Raw genomic sequence first — 7,500 nt, 5'->3', positions numbered from 1 at the left:
CCGCACGAAATCGTGGACCGGCAATCACTCCACCTGCGCCCCACTCCAACCGCCCAACTCGCAACTCCAGCGGATGAACGGCGGACTTTTCCCGCAGTCGCAATGTGCAATCCACCCCTATAACATGCGTTTCATGAAGAGTTATCTCCAATATGCGACATTCCCGCTGTCCCTATACATGAGCTGCGGGCTGTACCAGTTACGAGCTAGAGACGCGACCGCGTTGCTCTCTGTACGAATGCCGATGCTGAGCGGTCAGCTAGGAGGCGCTCCATCCATGTCGGTACCGGTGAGCGTTGCACTCGCAGTCGCAAGAACGTACGGCAAGTATATTACCTGGAAGAGTCAATGACAGTCCACGCCCCCCTGCGTGGGAAGAGTCTTTCTAGGCCATGACCCACCGGAAGGGCGCAGCGTCCCCCACCCCAGACATGTGACGTCACACCATCGGTATTGACGACTAGACTGATTCCTTATAATCATTTGCCATACACCGGTGGAAGCTGCCGAGACGAGTAACTACATAGCGGGCTCGCCGTGTCACTAATGTACAGAGATACAACAGTTTCGACTGGAACCGGATTAAACGTATACACGGCGCTGATTAGTAATAGATAGAGCCATCAGAATACAGATAATGTATACAACTGTCCGTATACATGCTGAAAGACTCTGCTCACAATCACAACCACACGTCAGCCACACACCCTTATCACGCACTACTCTCTGCCTGTAACACGCACACAGACAATATGTAAGCACCAGCATGGAACAACACCCAGTGCATCCTCTCCGCCACATTAGACAATCCACACTGTCATAACCAGACTGGGAGGTCCACTCAGAAAACAGAATATCCCACCCACCCGACAACCACCATTGCTCAGCCAAGCCACCAACACCCACACATGTCCTACACAGGGGTGCACCCAACATCACAATACTGCCTCCTCTCACAGCACACAAACAATGGCAGGAATGAAAGACACAGGTCTGCCACAAGCATGGAATGAGAGCGCCGCCTGTCATGAGCCAAAGGTGCATCCTGACGTGGCAAATCAGATGATGCCGCAGGCATCCACTTACTATAATCACAATCAACAAACCGGCCGCCCCGCCCCGCCCCCCATTAAACCTTTCCTTACAACAATGTGTACCTTAACCTAACCTATATCGTACCGTAACCTAACCTATATCGTACCGTAACCTAACCTATGTCGTACCGTAACCTAACCTATGTCGTACCGTAACCTAACCTATGTCGTACCGTAACCTAACCTATGTCGTACCGTAACCTAACCTATGTCGTACCGTAACCTAACCTATGTCGTACCGTAACCTAACCTATGTCGTACCGTAACCTAACCTATGTCGTACCGTAACCTAACCTATGTCGTACCGTAACCTAACCTATGTCGTACCTTAACCTAACCTATGTCGTACCTTAACCTAACCTATGTCGTACCTTAACCTAACCTATGTCGTACCTTAACCTAACCTATGTCGTACCTTAACCTAACCTATGTCGTACCTTAACCTAACCTATGTCGTACCTTAACCTAACCTATGTCGTACCTTAACCTAACCTATGTCGTACCTTAACCTAACCTATGTCGTACCTTAACCTAACCTATGTCGTACCTTAACCTAACCTATGTCGTACCTTAACCTAACCTATGTCGTACCTTAACCTAACCTATGTCGTACCTTAACCTAACCTATGTCGTACCTTAACCTAACCTATGTCGTACCTTAACCTAACCTATGTCGTACCTTAACCTAACCTATGTCGTACCTTAACCTAACCTATGTCGTACCTTAACCTAACCTATGTCGTACCTTAACCTAACCTATGTCGTACCTTAACCTAACCTGTATTGCGCCTTAACCTAACCTGTATTGCGCCTTAACCTAACCTGTATTGCGCCTTAACGTAACCTGTATTGCGCCTTAACGTAACCTGTATTGCGCCTTAACGTAACCTGTATTGCGCCTTAACGTAACCTGTATTGCGCCTTAACGTAACCTGTATTGCGCCTTAACGTAACCTGTATTGCGCCTTAACGTAACCTGTATTGCGCCTTAACGTAACCTGTATTGCGCCTTAACGTAACCTGTATTGCGCCTTAACGTAACCTGTATTGCGCCTTAACGTAACCTGTATTGCGCCTTAACGTAACCTGTATTGCGCCTTAACGTAACCTGTATTGCGCCTTAACGTAACCTGTATTGCGCCTTAACGTAACCTGTATTGCGCCTTAACGTAACCTGTATTGCGCCTTAACGTAACCTGTATTGCGCCTTAACGTAACCTGCATTGCGCCTTAACGTAACCTGTATTGCGCCTTAACGTAACCTGTATTGCGCCTTAACGTAACCTGTATTGCGCCTTAACGTAACCTGTATTGCGCCTTAACGTAACCTGTATTGCGCCTTAACGTAACCTGTATTGCGCCTTAACGTAACCGATATTGCGCCTTAACGTAACCTATATTGCGCCGTAACGTAACCTATATTGCGCCGTAACGTAACCCACATTGCCCCTTAACGTAACCCACATTGCCCCTTAACGTAACCCACATTGCCCCTTAACGTAACCCAACACACGTTGGGCCTTAACCCAACACACGTTGGGCCTTAACCCAACACACGTTGGGCCTTAACCCAACACACGTTGGGCCTTAACCCAACACACGTTGGGCCTTAACCCAACACACGTTGGGCCTTAACCCAACACACGTTGGGCCTTAACCCAACACACGTTGGGCCTTAACCCAACACACGTTGGGCCTTAACCCAACACACGTTGGGCCTTAACCTGCTCTGTAATTGTCATACGACGCGTTAAATTAGTGTAGTGTTGCCTAACTGCAACCCCCGCAATATAGTTTGCTACTCGCACTGCCCGGTCCCCAGTGTATCGCTTCATGTTAAACACCTTGCAGCTATACACTGTAATGTGGATGGCAGCAGGACGTACATGCTCAATGCCCTTTGCAGTTGTTCATTGGCATTTGCAGTTGTTCATTGGCATTCGCATGTGCGAAGCACTTAGCCTACGCTGTGGTACGGCCTGTGTCAACTGTCCGCTGATGTTGTACGTCCAAATCACACACTGTACTGCACATTGGTCCTCATGTACTGAATGATACATCGTGGTACATGTGACCGTACAACGACTGCGCCAACAACGGCGAACCATGCGGTCCAAATGTTGTGCACTCAGCTACGTGTCGTCTCCCTATAAGAGCTGGATTGCAGTGTGGTATGCCCTGGATGGCGATCAGCATGAGCCGTCTGTTGATGTAGTGGCGCGTGTTGTCAGACGTAGTCGTCTCTTCTCACACACCGTGATAGCATGGTGCACTGCGTTCCACATCTGCGACATGCGACAGAGGCCGGTTGACAGTCGTTCGCGCAATGGACATCGCATACGTACGGGGGCCACCTTCCACGTGTTCGCGAAGCGTGCACATGTTGTTGCGTGTATGTGGGCAGACATAGTGTGTCGTGACACCTGACACAGGCATGCAACAATCGTTGAATTTGCAAATGGCGATGGACGCCTACGTTTGCTGGTGACGTTATGCAAATGAACAACTGGTAAACCGTTGTGGTGCGGTTGTTCTCGCTAGAGGTGAATCAGTGATGGCGACGATCGGTTGAGCTACCAACCGGTTGTTCCAGCGATACCCACCATGCCCACGAACGTGAATGGCATCTGGGTGTGAAGCGATACGCGGCGGTGGCTGGGTGGGACCGTCCCCGGCCGGTGAGGGGGGGCCTCCCGGCGTGCTGGCCGCGCGGTGCGTGGGCGCACGCGCTACAGCCGGCTGGTGGGGGCGGCCAGTGGCAGGCGCGCCGGCCGACGGAGGCGGCAGGCGGCGCAGCTGCGCGCCGGCGCACCCTGCACGCGGCGCCGTGCGGCCAAAGTAGGTCCTCGCGGGCCCGGTGCGAAGCGCGGTGGACATCTGCAGTGTGCTGGTCCGATTGAGGACTGTGTGCGCTGAGGATGCGCCGCCGCCCGGCGCTCGGCGCCGCAACGCCGTCTGCTGCTCGGTCGCCTCTGCGGTTCTCGCAGGTGGTTTGTATCGCAGCTGTGCGGACGTGTTGGCGCGTGCGCTGTGCTGGGAGAGTTCGCTTCGGCACCCAAGTGGGGCTTTTGTCCTTCTGTGGCGCTGGCGTTGGAGCTGCCGGTCACCGTAGGTGGCGCGTGTTGTCTCCCGCCGGCAATGCCACGACAGCACGCTCCCGGGCCTCTGTCGGCAGCGGCAAGCTCAGTTGGGAGCACGGGTGGTCGCACCTAAAGCGTCTACTCGCCAAACTCCGGGCGATTGCGCCTCTCTCGAACCCGACCAAGTACTTAGGACGGCGCTGCGCGCCGCCGGGACCTGAGAGGGTTTCGAGGTGTATTGTGCAGGGGAGCTCAGCCTCCTCCTGTTTGCAGAATAATTGAGCGGACGCTTGCGTGTTCGCGCGGGCCCCCGGGACACACTCCCGGGCGGCCGGCTGCTCAGCTCTAGTTGACGCAGCTCCCTGGTTGATCCTGCCAGTAGTCATATGCTTGTCTCAAAGATTAAGCCATGCATGTCTCAGTACAAGCCGCATTAAGGTGAAACCGCGAATGGCTCATTAAATCAGTTATGGTTCCTTAGATCGTACCCACGTTACTTGGATAACTGTGGTAATTCTAGAGCTAATACATGCAAACAGAGTCCCGACCAGAGATGGAAGGGACGCTTTTATTAGATCAAAACCAATCGGTCGGCTCGTCCGGTCCGTTTGCCTTGGTGACTCTGAATAACTTTGGGCTGATCGCACGGTCCTCGTACCGGCGACGCATCTTTCAAATGTCTGCCTTATCAACTGTCGATGGTAGGTTCTGCGCCTACCATGGTTGTAACGGGTAACGGGGAATCAGGGTTCGATTCCGGAGAGGGAGCCTGAGAAACGGCTACCACATCCAAGGAAGGCAGCAGGCGCGCAAATTACCCACTCCCGGCACGGGGAGGTAGTGACGAAAAATAACGATACGGGACTCATCCGAGGCCCCGTAATCGGAATGAGTACACTTTAAATCCTTTAACGAGTATCTATTGGAGGGCAAGTCTGGTGCCAGCAGCCGCGGTAATTCCAGCTCCAATAGCGTATATTAAAGTTGTTGCGGTTAAAAAGCTCGTAGTTGGATTTGTGTCCCACGCTGTTGGTTCACCGCCCGTCGGTGTTTAACTGGCATGTATCGTGGGACGTCCTGCCGGTGGGGCGAGCCGAAGGCGTGCGACGCGCCTCGTGCGTGCTCGTGCGTCCCGAGGCGGACCCCGTTGCAATCCTACCAGGGTGCTCTTGAGTGAGTGTCTCGGTGGGCCGGCACGTTTACTTTGAACAAATTAGAGTGCTTAAAGCAGGCAAGCCCGCCTGAATACTGTGTGCATGGAATAATGGAATAGGACCTCGGTTCTATTTTGTTGGTTTTCGGAACCCGAGGTAATGATTAATAGGGACAGGCGGGGGCATTCGTATTGCGACGTTAGAGGTGAAATTCTTGGATCGTCGCAAGACGAACAGAAGCGAAAGCATTTGCCAAGTATGTTTTCATTAATCAAGAACGAAAGTTAGAGGTTCGAAGGCGATCAGATACCGCCCTAGTTCTAACCATAAACGATGCCAGCCAGCGATCCGCCGCAGTTCCTCCGATGACTCGGCGGGCAGCCTCCGGGAAACCAAAGCTTTTGGGTTCCGGGGGAAGTATGGTTGCAAAGCTGAAACTTAAAGGAATTGACGGAAGGGCACCACCAGGAGTGGAGCCTGCGGCTTAATTTGACTCAACACGGGAAACCTCACCAGGCCCGGACACCGGAAGGATTGACAGATTGATAGCTCTTTCTTGATTCGGTGGGTGGTGGTGCATGGCCGTTCTTAGTTGGTGGAGCGATTTGTCTGGTTAATTCCGATAACGAACGAGACTCTAGCCTGCTAAGTAGTCGCGTGACATCCTTCGTGCTGTCAGCGATTACTTTTCTTCTTAGAGGGACAGGCGGCTTCTAGCCGCACGAGATTGAGCAATAACAGGTCTGTGATGCCCTTAGATGTTCTGGGCCGCACGCGCGCTACACTGAAGGAATCAGCGTGTCTTCCTAGGCCGAAAGGTCGGGGTAACCCGCTGAACCTCCTTCGTGCTAGGGATTGGGGCTTGCAATTGTTCCCCATGAACGAGGAATTCCCAGTAAGCGCGAGTCATAAGCTCGCGTTGATTACGTCCCTGCCCTTTGTACACACCGCCCGTCGCTACTACCGATTGAATGATTTAGTGAGGTCTTCGGACTGGTACGCGGCATTGACTCTGTCGTTGCCGATGCTACCGGAAAGATGACCAAACTTGATCATTTAGAGGAAGTAAAAGTCGTAACAAGGTTTCCGTAGGTGAACCTGCGGAAGGATCATTACCGACTAGACTGCATGTCGTTCGATGTGCGTGTCGTGTCGCGCAACACGCTACCTGTACGGCTCGCAGTAGCCGTGCGCCGCGTGCGGAACCACGCGTGCTTCTCAAAACTAACGCCAATGTTGTGTGGTACGAGCGCTGAAGCGCTGGAGCGGCTGGCCTGCGGCACCTGGCGCCTGGCGCCGGTTTTGAATGACTTTCGCCCGACTGCCTGTCCGCTCCGGTGTGGAGCCGTACGACGCCCATCGGCCGTGAGGCCGTTGGACACAGAACGCTTGAACAGGGGCCGCCACACGCCTACGTCCCGCCTATGCAACTGTCTTGAAAGAGACAGTGGAAACTAAGAAAAGATCACCCAGGACGGTGGATCACTCGGCTCGTGGGTCGATGAAGAACGCAGCAAATTGCGCGTCGACATGTGAACTGCAGGACACATGAACATCGACGTTTCGAACGCACATTGCGGTCCATGGATTCCGTTCCCGGGCCACGTCTGGCTGAGGGTCGGCTACGTATACTGAAGCGCGCGGCGTTTGCCCCGCTTCGCAGACCTGGGAGCGTCGCGGCCGCCTGTGGGGCCGGCCGCGCCTCCTGAAACGTGCGATGCGCGCCCGTCGCCTGGCGGTTCGCATACCGGTACTTACTCGGTAGCGTGCACAGCCGGCTGGCGGTGTGGCGTGCGACACCTCGTACAACGACCTCAGAGCAGGCGAGACTACCCGCTGAATTTAAGCATATTACTAAGCGGAGGAAAAGAAACTAACAAGGATTCCCCCAGTAGCGGCGAGCGAACAGGGAAGAGTCCAGCACCGAACCCCGCAGGCTGCCGCCTGTCGTGGCATGTGGTGTTTGGGAGGGTCCACTACCCCGACGCCTCGCGCCGAGCCCAAGTCCAACTTGAATGAGGCCACGGCCCGTAGAGGGTGCCAGGCCCGTAGCGGCCGGTGCGAGCGTCGGCGGGACCTCTCCTTCGAGTCGGGTTGCTTGAGAGTGCAGCTCCAAGTGGGTGGTAAACTCCATCTGAGACTAAATATGACCACGAGACCGATAGCGAACAA

The 7,500-nt window shown here is 53.8% G+C and overlaps 3 non-coding genes across 3 annotated transcripts in view; all 3 read left to right on the top strand.

The window, feature by feature from the left end:
* The first annotated feature begins 4,533 nt into the window (after positions 1-4,533).
* On the top strand, positions 4,534-6,443 carry LOC124566096. The gene has a single exon (XR_006970770.1). It is a non-coding gene; the product is annotated as a small subunit ribosomal RNA (ribosomal RNA).
* A 351-nt stretch (positions 6,444-6,794) lies between these two features.
* LOC124566147 lies at positions 6,795-6,949 on the top strand. Its single transcript, XR_006970802.1, has one exon. It is a non-coding gene; the product is annotated as a 5.8S ribosomal RNA (ribosomal RNA).
* Positions 6,950-7,137: 188 nt separating this feature from the next.
* LOC124566115 overlaps positions 7,138-7,500 on the top strand; it is a 4,222-nt gene continuing 3,859 nt past the window's right edge. The window contains exon 1 of the ribosomal RNA XR_006970787.1: positions 7,138-7,500. This exon is cut by the window's right edge and continues 3,859 nt beyond it. This is a non-coding gene — a ribosomal RNA (large subunit ribosomal RNA).

The sequence above is a fragment of the Schistocerca americana genome, unplaced genomic scaffold, assembly GCF_021461395.2.
Source record: "Schistocerca americana isolate TAMUIC-IGC-003095 unplaced genomic scaffold, iqSchAmer2.1 HiC_scaffold_137, whole genome shotgun sequence".
Lineage (NCBI taxonomy): Eukaryota > Metazoa > Arthropoda > Insecta > Orthoptera > Acrididae > Schistocerca > Schistocerca americana.
The sequence above is the reverse complement of the archived record's forward strand: the minus strand, read 5'-3'. Positions and strand labels throughout refer to the sequence as shown.